This window comes from Aptenodytes forsteri, unplaced genomic scaffold (assembly GCF_000699145.1).
Source record: "Aptenodytes forsteri isolate BGI_AS27 unplaced genomic scaffold, ASM69914v1 Scaffold119, whole genome shotgun sequence".
Lineage (NCBI taxonomy): Eukaryota > Metazoa > Chordata > Aves > Sphenisciformes > Spheniscidae > Aptenodytes > Aptenodytes forsteri.
Genome location: NW_008796165.1, coordinates 232,191 through 245,777, shown reverse-complemented (window position 1 = coordinate 245,777; position 13,587 = coordinate 232,191). Strand labels below are relative to the sequence as shown.

Below are 13,587 nucleotides of genomic sequence, written 5' to 3'. Positions count from 1 at the left end.
TTTTTTTTTTTTTTTTTTTTTTTTTTTTTTTTTTTTTTTTTTTTTTTTTTTTAAATTTCTATTTATTTTCACATGTAGAAATCTGGGGCCATCTGGAGACAGAAAACAGAGCGTGTCGTGAGGCAGCGTTGCTGTGTCTGGCTCTAAAAATAACATCTTGTTGTTAGTCTGCGCTAGCCCTGCTGGGGTTTGAACGCGGTTTGTCGGAAAGTGCAGAGACCCGCTGGTGCTCAGGTGTGTTTTTCTTCGCGTAGAAATGCCCCTGTGCGCGACGGAAGGAGTCCTGCGGAACAAATGTTCTGCTGTTTGGTTTCCTCAGGCGCTCCGGCTCCCTCCTTTTGTTGCTTGCCGCGAAAAGAGGTGCCATTTCGCATCATTCTGCACAAATTGTTTGAATTAATGCGAGTGTGAAGTCTTACCGTTTGAAGGAGGGCATTAGCATATCAAAGGTTTCTTAGCTCCGGCTCAATTGAGGAAACTTCAGCTCGTCTTCCATTTGCTCCCAAGCAGAGGCCCAAAGGGCAGTGGGAATTGTAAAGGGGTAAAATGGGGAGGTGGATTTGGGTTATGTTTCTGAACTTTCGCTGTTTTGCGATTATGCGAGTGAAAAACGAGGTCCCTTCGCTGCAGAGCCCTTGCGAGCGCTCGGACAATTGCACTCCATTGATTAATGGTTTGTTCCGAGGGAAGAAAAGTGACCTTTTATGACAGGCACTGTTGCGTGGTTTCTGATGTCTCCTCTCTGTTGGGGGGATTTAGAAAGCCCTTTCTACCGCGCTCATGCTGCGGGTACGGCCTACACGTTCCTGCGTGCGGGGACCGAATGGGGAAGACCTTCTAATTACTTCAGAAAACAAATGAAATCGTGTAATAATAGACTTCTCGGTTCCAGACCTTTGAAACAAATATGCTCCCCTCCTTAATGGGTGGGTAGGCTGGAATAATAGATATTTTTATGGAGAGTTTTAAAAGAAGTTTTGATCGCCACTGGCCATATGCTTCCTTTTCCTTTTTATTCTAGAAAAAGTGAAAATGAGTAATTCTTGTAATCTCATTTAATCAGTGATAGTGTGTTTACTAAGATAACTTAATTTGTGGTTAGTATTACCCTATAATAAATAATTTGAAACCAAGTATGGCAGGAGTGCTGTTTTGGTGGCAGTGTAGAACATTTATGGCATTGTAAGTTGTTTTACATGACTGCATGTTTGCAGTTTTTTATTCTTTTGTTACTGTTTCCTTGAGTCTGAAAGGGGATGTGGCCCGGCCCACCCTTTTATTATCTTTGCAAATGAATATTCATAATCTAGCAACCCAAAAGCCAAGCAAAAACGAGTTATCTGTCAGTAAGTTGGGACCGCTTCCAGGGACCAGATGTTTCTTGGGGACTGTATTCTGGTCTATATCTCTGGCAAAAAGGAACTTCCTATGCCTTCCTCGCCTATTACTTCCTTCCAAACCTTTTACTTGCATGATATGGATATTAAAACATACATTTTGTGTTTGTTGGTTTAAGTGCTTGGTATGTAGCATTTGGGTTGTTGTTTTGGTTGTGGTGTTGTCCGTCCCCCCCCCCCCCCTGCTTGTCTCTTCGGTGGCCCCCCCCCCCCCTTCTGGTTCTCCATTTGATGGTTTGGGGGGGCGTCTCTTTTTAAGTGATGCGCCTTTGGAGTAGATTGTCTTCACTAATGCTTCGATTTCCTTTCATTTAATGAAGGAATTGAGTATATATGGTATGTCTTGGCAAAAAACCCTGCAGTTAATGAAATAATTTCTATAGATTTCTGTTACTTTTAAATGGACACGACCATTTGGGCATTTTGTAAATAGATGTGTTTAGTGCCCTAAAATTGTGTGTCATTACTTTCAGGTAATTTCAGCAGTTTATTTACCTAATGTCTTCAGCTGTCTGAAGTAGTACCTTTTGGTGGTATGAAAGGAACATATTGATGTAATTGCCATTATCACACTTAAGTTGCTGTTAACTAGTCTGCTTTGAATGCAGAGTGCTATAAAGAAAGCGCATTATCCTTTCAGCTATTAGGGATAATCTAAAAATTGTCTTGAAAATGTTGCACTTCGGTTTGTATGATGGCAACCCCAAATTCAACAAATCTCTGAAGGTAAAAAAAAAATGTAGTGGAAAGAAGATTTTCAACATTCAGATGACAAAATTGGACCACTTAGAGAAAAATTAATGTGCTGCAGCAGCATTTCAGCTGCCATTTTCAATCACTGTGGGTTACTATGTGTTGGCAACAGCAAAAAAGCGTGGACGTTCAGATAGCTCGGGGAGCTGGTAGTTGGGGAATCAGGATATTGAATCATGTGGGGAAGAACAAACCAATTACTTCAGGTTTTGACTTGAGAATTTCCAGTAAACATTTTTTTCCTGGCTTTTGGCTCCCCTGCTCATTAATAGACCAACATCAAAGCAGGCAACCAAACTTCCAAATGTTATAAAAACTAATGTAAAGATACAGATCTCACATGTAGTCTTGCAAGTCTTAATTTAAGACAAGCAGTTGGAGTTTTTATTGCTGCAATTTTCACAATCAGCAGAGACATTAACACCAGGCTTCTGGGTGTTTCCCTTCTTAAAATGAGCAAGAGGAGAGCTTTAAAAAAACCAAAGTTTGCTTACTTAGTTCTTATTTGATCACTTCAGAAGCTTTCCCAATGTTTTACTTATCTCTCGTTGCTTTTAATGCGTAAAGTCAGGAAAGGGGGTTACTCAGGAATTCTAGTCTCTGGTAAGGAAGCACCTTACTAAACTTTAAATAAGCAAGGTAGTATAGTCCTAAAGTGTGCAGTCTTTATGGTTATGTAATAATACGATTATTTTTATTTCTGAAAATGCAATATGTAGACGTGACATTTTGATTAATATATATTTTAAAAATTGAAATAGTTATGATGAAGAAAAAATGCTGCAGTCTTGAGTGACAGCTTTTTAGAAAGGTCCATAATTTTCAATTAAGGGTGTTGGAAAGAGAAGTCTCTAATTAGGCAAAATATTTATCAAAGTTATATTTGTAATACATCTCTATATAGTGTGTCATAAATTCATACAAATAATATCCATCCAATATAAATAATTGTTTAATGTTTAGAGAGGGTAGAAACATAATCATAGTTTACGAAAATTTGGTCTAAAAAGTTTGTGTATTTCCAAGCCCTTGCTCATCCTGTGTGTCCACCTAAGATGTTGACATACACGTAAGAAAACACTGTTAACTTCTAGTACTGCTCTTGCTGAGGATAGCACCATGCCTAATAATAATAATAATGAAGAAAAACTTACCAATAACCACTTGGAGGTATTTTATATCAAAAAATGCTCTACGTCTTCTCTGCATTTCCACTGAGGAATATCTGTGGATGGCTGATAATACAAGAACTAGAAGTAGCGATTAATGATTTTACCTGGTGAACTGCAAGAGAAGAAGTTAAACTACGTCTGGTGTATAATTGAAATCATATTCGTGCGTAGGTAGATAAGCAGTCAGTTATAAAGCAATATACTTTAGAGCACAGGCTAGTGAAGTCTGTAGTCAGACGTGTTACTTGGAGATGTCGTGTTAAACAGACTCTTTCGAAGCATTTTTTAGGATTGATGTTTGTGATGTACAAAAGCAATTTGAAATTGCAAGAAATTCACCTTTTAAAGTATTTATGTGCAGCTTTTAAACTTAAAAGCTGTCTTATTATTTTTCCAAACCCTCAGTTTGAAACAAGTAAAAGATTTAAACCATCACGGTTGTAATTGGATGTCAAGAAAACTGGAAAAACAAACCCCTATTTTAAGGCTCTTCTCAATACTCGTAACAATCGTGTTTAATATTTAAATAGTTTTCAAAGATAGCTGCACTTTGTTTCCAACAGTTCTTAAAATAAAAGTAGTAGGTGGCCGTTGGAATATTGGTAACTTGCGATTTAACATGAATATATACCTGGTTTAGAAAATACTTCCAGTCTTTATTTAACAAATACGATTCTTTTTAACATTCTTCATTTAAAAGGTGAAAGATGGCAGGCTTAAAGCCCTTTTCAATAGAAAATTTTCTTGAAGTTCATGCCTTTTTCAGCCTGTAATGCACAAGATGTGTTTCTACAGCATAGGCTGCGAAGATTGTCTCGCTTACTATAAGCGATTTGGTTGTAGAAATACACTTGCTTAATTAATGGTAAGGTCTTACAGCATTCTCTAGATACAAACTGATAGTTAACCAGAAATTGATTCCTTAGGAATAAAAAAAAGCCTTCAAATTCAGAATCGTAGCATCTCCAGGTTATGGATCGTTACATTAAATGGAGTATTTTATGGGTTTTAGAAGAATATGTAATCTGCATATGTCATGATTTCTTTCTTTTTGATTTTCATAAGGTACTGTAATGATTCAACTTACTCTAGCCTGCTATTTACCCAAATTATTTAGAAAGGCGTAATAATCAAAAACATTGCAGCCTGACTGAAGCAAGCACAGTGCTTAACACCTGCAGGTAGAGTGCAGTCTCCAACAAAATGCTATTGATTGTCATCCTGGCGCAAAGCAAGCCTAACTACAGTTTGCTTAATTACAACAAAAATTTGTTTCTATGAGTAAGATATTTCATGTTTGAGGAATGTTTTGTGTGTTGTCTGCTAAGTAAAATCCCCTCACACTTGTATAAATTTGTTCAATTATCAGAGCAGCTAAGAGGAGGGGGAAAAAAAATCAATTTACCCCGAAAAGCACCAGAAATAAGATTACCTTGGCTAGTAGGAACTTGCCAGCACTGTCTAAATTGCTTAACATTATCAAATGTTGCCATTTTTCATGTTCAGTAAGAAGGATATTGACTATCCTACATGTCCAGGTCTGCTATTTGGCTATTTCTTTATAAGGTATAAGCATGTCTTATTATTCCTACAGTAGCAGTTACAGATAAATCGGAGGATCTAACAATAACTTTATAAAATAGATGGAATAATACCATTCACTGGAGAAATAGTATTTACTTGAGATAAGTGATCACAACTAGTTTTTTCTCCTGTCTAGCTTGTTGTTCTTGTAACAGACAAATGTAAATACCTTAGCAGACATTTCAGAGGGAAAGGCAAGAGATAAAATGTAATTACTTTTCAGGGTGGCCCTGACGATGCCCGTGTTCTTGTCTGTAATACAATAAAAAAAAAATCTTTGCTCATCACCTCAGAATACGAAGGCCATTGTTACTTCTGAATATAAAAATATTTTCTGATTTTTAATGTTGACCTCAGTATTTATCTTTAGCTCTTCTGTGTAAGCTGGAATCCTTATAGTCGTAAATTCTAGTCACTGTTATCCAACCGAGCATTTAATAGAGCACCTAATGGACTCTGCTCCTGTATTTTTCTTGAATGCATAACATCTTGCTTCATTCAGTCACCAAAACTAACTTTGCTACAAGGACAGGCAACACGACAAGTTAGAATCAATGGACCGTTTGTAGGTCACAAAGTCAGTTTACTGGAATTTCAGAGGAAACTGGTTGAAAAGAGAGGACAAATGTCACTTTGAATAGAGATGTTTAAATCAGACTTCTGCCTTAGGGTAAAATTTAGGTCTGTTGTAGCCTAGATGTAATGTCTCCCTCTACAGAGCACAGCATTAATCATGGCTTGACAAGTGATCATGGGCTGAGAAAAATAGGGCCTGTCTTGGTTGTGTGGTTATTTTTTTTTCCTAATCTTAATCTCTTAGGAGCACATTATAAACACTAACATTTACACAAAAAGATTTAAGTATCAATGTCTGTATTTCAGTAGTGAAAGTAGCTAGCTTCAGAGAAAATCCAGTTAGAGCTAATAAGAAGCTACTTAGGTTTCTTACATAGATGCAATATTAAGAATATTTTCCTTTTAACGTCATGCAGTTTTTTGTCACAGGAGATTTATCTTGGGCCATTTCCTCATACAAATATGGTAGAGTCTAGGTCTGCCTGTTTTGTCCCTTGGTGTGCTAAATAACTCCGAAATGACTGTCCTTTTGCTTTAACAGTGTTTCACAACGTGTTTACCGCCCGAGAAAGATCCTTCCTTTTGACCAAGCGGCAATATAGGGAAGAAATGGAACGGTTTTTAAAATGTAATGCAGATTGACTTGACACTGATCAATGTATATGAGGTTTTTTTGTACTACGTTTATATTTTAATGATGTGTTACTTGGCCACAATGAGCTACAAAAGCTGGAATGAAATAACAGGAATGAAGACTGCTATTTAAGATCCTGAATTCTGATACTGTACAAATAAAAGTGTGTTTAATATGTTAATTCTTAAATTAGGGATGCCTTGATGCATAGATTAGGTGTTGGGAGTGTTCATACCTTTTATGGTAAAGAAGATCAGTAAAGAAGGGAATTTTCATATGTCTTGGGCTTCTTTGCTGCTTTCTGTGGTGGGGACAGTGTAGGGAGCCGCTGAGCACTCAACGTCCGCCGCTGCTAGGGAGGTGTATCTCCTTAATGTACAGTTAGATTTGTATCTGCAACTGTTGAAAAAATAGATAATATCAGCAAAGTAGCAGCAAAACAATTTATCACTGGAGAATTGTGCTTTAGAAATTAAGCTACTTCTGTTTATTTAGTTGCCTCTGGACGTGATAAAATCCCAAATCTCTCACTTGGGGTAGGCTGCTGCTTTCCTCTGTGCCCTCTGTTGGTATTTTCCTATCAGTCGACACCTCAAACCGATTATTGCTCAGAATCTAGATGACAGAATAATCTAACGACGATTACTGTTAAAAAATTGTTTCTGGCAGCTGGGGAGGGGATGACCGACCTTGCTTCTGATGGCAGCTGGGGAGGGGATGACCGACCTTGTTTCTATCATACTTGCTTTGCTGTTGATGGATCTGGTGTAAATAGAGCACCTTAGTCTGAAATTAGTGCCGCAGTGGTGGAGAGAGATCACATGCCAGAAGGAGACTTTAGTTCACCTTTCTTTATATTCTCTTACAGTATCATATTTGTCATTTTTCATGGCTACACCGGTGTGAACGGTGTTCAGAAACAGTACCCTTGCACTGGGCAGCATCGCTTCTAAATAAAGTGACATTTTAAGAAAAGATTCCCGAGAACGAGTTCTGCTGTTGACTCTGCGTTTCTCTGGCAAATTCCCGATTCCGATGTTGATGGTAGGCAGAATTCTTTTCATCTGATCCAGACATCATTTATTCATTCTTCTAAGCTTAATTTAGAGTTTTTCTACGCGAAATGACCAATTTGGAAAAGTTTGCTTTCCCAGAATGAATAATGATTACATCTTCAGTTTGAACAAAGTGAGCGTTCTCCAGAAGACCAATTCATAACTACTTCGTTGGTAAATTTGTCATTTAAATATTGAAGGGCAGTGTCTCCTGCAGCTTTGATTTCCTTCAGTCTGATAGGTATTTCTTAAACGCTGACTGTCAATCAGTGAGGCTGATTCTTGTGTAAATCAGTATAAAATGCTTAAAGGAGAGAAGGTGCCTCGGCAGTTGAGGTGTACTCCTGGCTGAACTGCTGTGCCAGGAAAATGGGCTGAGGCTGGGAGCTGTGTTAGAGAGGGAGGGGAGTTGCAGGCTGACATAATTTGAAAGTGAGAAGAAATCCTTTTGCCCTTCAGGCAGTAATCTTACCCGCTGCTTGAATAGAGCATCATCTCTCCAAAATGTTAGATTTTTTTTTTTTCCCCCTCTGCTTTCTTTACTTCCTCATTCTTTCCCTCATTTGAGGAGGTGTATAATAGTATCTGAGAATAACCGGTTGTGGATCCAACTGTTAAAGATATTCCAGCAGCAAAGAAGAGCTCTGTATGCAGCAGTCTTATCATCTTGAAGTGAGCACCCCAAATTTGTCCTACGTTTGTCCCATGTAATGACTGTAGCCATACTAGAATATCATGAGTCTATTTCCACTTTTTTTTTTTAAAGCTGACATTGGAACTTTGAAAGGTTATATTTTGGAGTTTGTTTTTCCAATGAAAATTAAAGTCACACAGGGCATATATGACTTTATGCCCTATGCATATGCATTTATTTTATGAGTATTCTTCATGAGTCTAATGGCACTACTTGCAGAAGGAAAGAAAGTGGGATTTGGCTCTGTAAGAGAAACAAAACCACAGGCATACTTTCATTCTTTCTGTGTTAGAAGAGAAATTAATGTTGCCTGATGGCTTCCCAGTTTTTTGAGTGTGTGCTAAAGGTTAGATAGGACGAAGGCTTAATTTTGATCTGCTTAATATTTATAGCTTCGTTCATTGAAGCTTTTTCCCATTTGCATTTAAGGGATTTTTATCTAGAGAGCTCATGCTATTACGGTGAACAAACTTAAGACATTTTAAGGTAAGGGTGATGTCTTTTGGAAGAAAAGCAGTTTACCTCCAATTGGATGAAAACGACATTTGTTACTTCATAATTTGATATAAATTGATAGGGACTTTTTTAATTTTCAAGATAACTTACCATTCAGTTCAGTTGCTTTTTAAACTTCGGTGGAGTGCATGTGTAATTGTATCCGAAAGTGGCGTTGGGGTTTATCTCCCAGCAGTAAATAGAAGGAGGGTGCTGCTGTTTGTTTGTTTTTGGGTTAGGGAGATGCATCAGATAGGATGAATTTGTTTTCTTGTTTGGGGTGGTCTTTCATTTCTCTTTGGTTCTGGGTAAGTAGAGCAATTTTATTTTTTTTTTAATTTTTTTTTCCTTCTCTTTTTTTTTCCTGCCCTGAAAGCATTTAGGTGACTTTGAAAAAGAAATCTGTGTATTTTGATACAGGAGAGACTAAAGCCAAATGTTTAACTTTTCTGAGGGGACAAGAAGAGACACAGAGCTGGGAAAAAAAAAGAATGTTTTCTGTGTTAATTCCTTACGTCAGATAACGTTGGAGAAGGATTTCTGGGGGAGTTTCTTTAAAATGATGACTGATTATTTGGGTTCCTATGCCAGCTGTTACCCACATTTTTCACATATTTTTGCTCATTCTTCTTATTACCTGCAGAGGGAGCTTGTATATGAGATAATCAGAGTAATCAAGGCATTCAGGGCTGAATTGTTTCCAGTAAGTACAATTTCATTTCACAGTGCCTTCTCTGTTACGCGGAGCAGAAAGGCTCTGCAAGATAGCTTTTAAAAAGGCTGTCCATCAGTAACAGTAAATAACAGTGGGCAAAAATTTTAAAACGTCGGTGAGCAAAAGCTGACTTTAGAAATATTTCATATTTCAAAGAAGTGCCTTTTTATTGAAAGCTTAAAAAGGAACTGAGGAAAACAATTCTTGCATGTCGAGGTGCAAGACGACAGTTTTGGTACTCCATATGATGGGAAGCAGATTTTTGTTGCATAAACTGTCTTCTCTGATTCTAAAAATGTCATGGCAGCGTCAGAGAGACAACACAGTACTATACAGGTCTTCGGTACATCTCCTGCAGTGTAGTGTGCTAGCCAAAAAGCAATAGGTAAGTCTTTTCTATTTACGCAAGCAGTGAATCATACTCAAGGTGATTGCAGATGCAAGGGTAACTCTTCATTTTGCTTTTTCTCTATTATAAAATGTGAAAAGGTGAATGAGTTTTCATCCAAATACAATTGATGAATTCATACAGTTGGACTGAAGCAGGCAAACAGTGGTAAAGATTGCTGTCTTAAGCTTTATAAAAATACTGACAACAGAGAGCAAGGAATATCATAACCTGAGTTTATTTGTAAATTGTAACTTAAAAACTAGCTCGAAGAATAGGAAGTACTTATTTAAATAGTGATTTTCCTTAATCTAGCACAATGAAAGAAATGATCCGGTGTATTGCAGGTTTTATAATTGGTATTATAGTTATCTGGATGGTGAAAGTGTATGATCCTTCAAAAAGTTAAGACTTCAGAGAAGAAAATGATCAGCAAGCAAAACTGTACGGTACTTGGATGGACTAGCTCGAAGAATAGGAAGTACTTATTTAAATAGTGATTTTCCTTAATCTAGCACAATGAAAGAAATGATCCGGTGTATTGCAGGTTTTATAATTGGTATTATAGTTATCTGGATGGTGAAAGTGTATGATCCTTCAAAAAGTTAAGACTTCAGAGAAGAAAATGATCAGCAAGCAAAACTGTACGGTACTTAGATGAATTCTGCACTATTTATCTCTGGGAAAATGGCAGGCATTTTACTTTAAAATATTTCAGTAAATTTAAAGATGATTTGCTATGATGCTGTTAGGAAATAAAGCGGTATGCATGCACATTCCATAAAACAGAAACAGCTCTCCGTAACATGCTCTCCTGTAATAAATCTGCCACATAAATTGGTTCGAGAGTTGATTTTTTTTTGTTAGTTTAAACTAACAGAACTTTAAACTTAACATATGTTCAGCCTAACGTCTCAGGGTTTTAGTTTGGACTCTCTTTTTAAACATCAGGAAAGATTTACCATTTACCATCTCTAAAAGAGCACCAATTTGGTGTTGATTTATTATTTATACTGGCTAATCCTTGCTAATGTGAAAAGTCAGCTTGTTATTGTAACACCAAATGGCCCTCTAAGTAGGGAAACAGTTAAGTAGATCTCCTGTAATAGGTTGTTGTCTAATAAAGAGATTTATGGTATTGGCAAGGGCTATTGTATAGGTATTACCCTCTCACAGCATGATCATGTATTATCTTAACAACTCAGTGCCACATTTATGTTGAGCATTTTCATAACAGGGTAAGAATATTAGCCACAGCAATTACACTCCAATAGGATTATAATGGTAAGATTTACAGAAAATATATAAATGTTGTCTTTCGTAGAGATTTTGATAGGTGCTGGGAGTTGAAAAGTTGCATCATCCTTTTTGCATGGGAAAATACTAATGTATTAGTCATGATGAAGAAAGAGAGGTTTCTTAATTTAATCTTGTTGAGGAATTATGGGGAGGCAATGGAAATAATCTTCCTTTACACAGTGTGTCTTTCCCGGTGAGGTAAGGATGTTTCAGAAATTCCATTCAGTGGAGATTGCCATACAATATGAAAATCAAGACGTTCATGTAACTTTAATTCTGTTGTGAGGATAATACAGCTGGGATTAAGATACATTTTTTAACAGCCTTGTATTTTGAAGGTAGAACAATGGTAATTTACTTGCTACATTGGAAGAGCCTGCTTGAACAAGATCATGTTACTTTGTTTTAGCTGTAGCGTAACACACATTTTCTGTTTCATTAGCACCAGGTTTTTATGGTGATAAGTAACTTAGATACTTTTTAAAATTACTGTAAGCAACAAAAGTGACAATAATGTCATACTTGTACAGTTTTCATGTAAGTGACATTCAAGCTGTTCCTTAATTCTTAAAACTTTCCATCTGTTTTTTTTTAAAAACAAAAAAAGTCAGACATTAATACTCACTCACTTGGCAGAAGCAATGTACCAGTCACATTTAATAAAACTAATTACGTTTTATCAATAAAAAACACTTATGGGGATGGATTGAACAAAATACATTAGGTTATATAGTCATTTATGAGTAACTGCATTGAGTAGAACAGCAGTCTGAATGGCAAAGTGTGATGAAATAGCTACACATTTTAAGATGGTACCTTGAGGTATGATTCAATAAATACTGGAATAATGAGTGTTTAAACAAACAAAATACCTTTCTGCCCCTGATTTACTGTAACAAAATGATAATTAGGTCATTCTAAATTAAGAAAATATACAGATGGCAATTCTTATTGTAGAAGAACTTTCCAATATATGTTCCATGCATTATACACATGCATGGATAGTATTAGTTAAATTTGTAAGACGCGACATTTCCTGGATGTTTTGGATTATTTCTGTGTATAAGACTTTATGTAGAAAGATCCTGTACCCATCTGTTTTAAATTGTTATTGATTACCAAAAGCCAGAGGAAAGATGCACCTGTTTCTTTTGACGTGAAATATTCCACTTCTGAAAATGTGCTGATAGAAGGTAACGTTGCACACAGGTTTAAATGTTTTCTGGTGGATTACTGGAAAATAACTGGGGCCTCAAGACTGCATTAAACAATGAATATTCAAAACTTCATTATTTTTGTAATCATGGTAGCAATGTATGACTTCTTCTGTCATTAGTAACTCATACATCTTGTGTTTACAGAACTAGAGCAAAATTCTGGAGCTTTGTCTTTAGTCTTGTGTTCGGAACAAGAATTATGACCCGCAGAATAACATTTTCTATTTTAGAAAAACTCTTGTAGGTTCTTAGATTGGCTTCACATTTCATTCATTTTGAACTGTGGAAAACGATTGTATCTTTTGTCTGTAAGTAAAAAGAGAACACAAAAGGACGAATGTTACCCCCTGATGAACGTGGAGCTCCAACCAATTTAAGTGCGTGAACTGTGACTGCATTGTTGAGGGCAGCGCTTGGCTTGTATACCCTGTATAAGAAGCTGCCAGTACTTAGAATAAAAGGGCGAATAATGCATAAAAATTCAATACGAGGTAAAGCATTTTTATCAATGCTTTAAATGTTTATTTTAAAAGTACTAAAAATAGGTAACGGTGGATTGGTTTTACATGTATTTATCATTAAAAAAGTTTTCTAATCTTTTAGAAGACAATTTCTGTGTTTGAAAGAGGAAAATACATGCAGAAATACTCTTAGCAAATTGTTGTCCTTATGTGTTATCCTGAAACATTTTTGGAATATGTATATATAACTATAAGATAAAGATTAACCATTTTTCTTTTTGTACAAATCCCGTAATGAATGGCTTCTTAAAATCAGTATTATTCTGTTTGCAAGACAATAAATCAAAGCACAAATCCACATTGTAGTCATTTTACTTGTAGTGTGAATTAAAGATGAAGCCACACTAAGTCATACTTAACTGTCCACAGACAACTAACCCTGAAGAAGGGATAAGTCTGGGTTTGTTTTTTTTTCCCCATCTATTTTATTATTATTTATATGTCTTTGTCTGTTTGGATCACCACTGTTGTTGACTCTAATAAAGCTTTTGTATTTGGCAAATGGGACGCAAGTAATCGGCAGTTCTTGGCTCACGACTGAAAAATCTGCCGAACAGAGCACATTAAAACAGTATAACCTTTGAAGTATACCTGTGAATGAAATTCTTCCTTATACTTCCGTCACCTGTACAGAATTCGTATATCTTTACATCTTCACTTCTAATGATATTATTTCTGATTACAGTGATACCCACAGCAGTGTTTGGAGAGTGGCATGATTAGAAAGTACTGTTTTCAGCCTGCTTCTGAACATATAGCCCCTTTGATTTTTTTTTTTGTTAGAGATAATAGTATAGTGACTTACAGTGAAATCAGCATCATTCTATTACCTATCTAATTAATGGCCAATTTAAAAGTTTGGTTTATTTTAATTATATTTATTTTAATTTTTTGTCCAGCTTTCACTGATCTTTGCATGTGATAGATTGCTAAGATTCTGTAAACAATACATTTCTTAGTTCTTGTGTATTTTTCACAGAAAATCACTCGATATATGAAACAATTATTTAAAACAATTCTTTTTGTTCAATATAGTTTTATATATTAAAAAAAAAAGTTACCGAAGTCCTATATGTTAATTGAAGGA

At 36.1% G+C, this 13,587-nt stretch overlaps 1 protein-coding gene across 3 annotated transcripts in view; it reads left to right on the top strand.

The window, feature by feature from the left end:
- The window catches only part of ADGRL2 (adhesion G protein-coupled receptor L2), a 166,519-nt gene that overhangs the window by 2,614 nt on the left and 150,318 nt on the right, over positions 1 to 13,587 (top strand). For 2 of the 3 annotated variants that reach the window (XM_009287235.2, XM_009287234.2), the window contains exon 1: positions 9,343 to 9,460. The exons of the other annotated variant lie outside the window; for it this stretch is intronic. The gene's annotated coding sequence lies outside the window, so the exon portion shown is untranslated. Of the gene's footprint in view, positions 1 to 9,342; positions 9,461 to 13,587 lie in introns of those variants that run through there. 3 annotated transcript variants of the gene reach the window in all.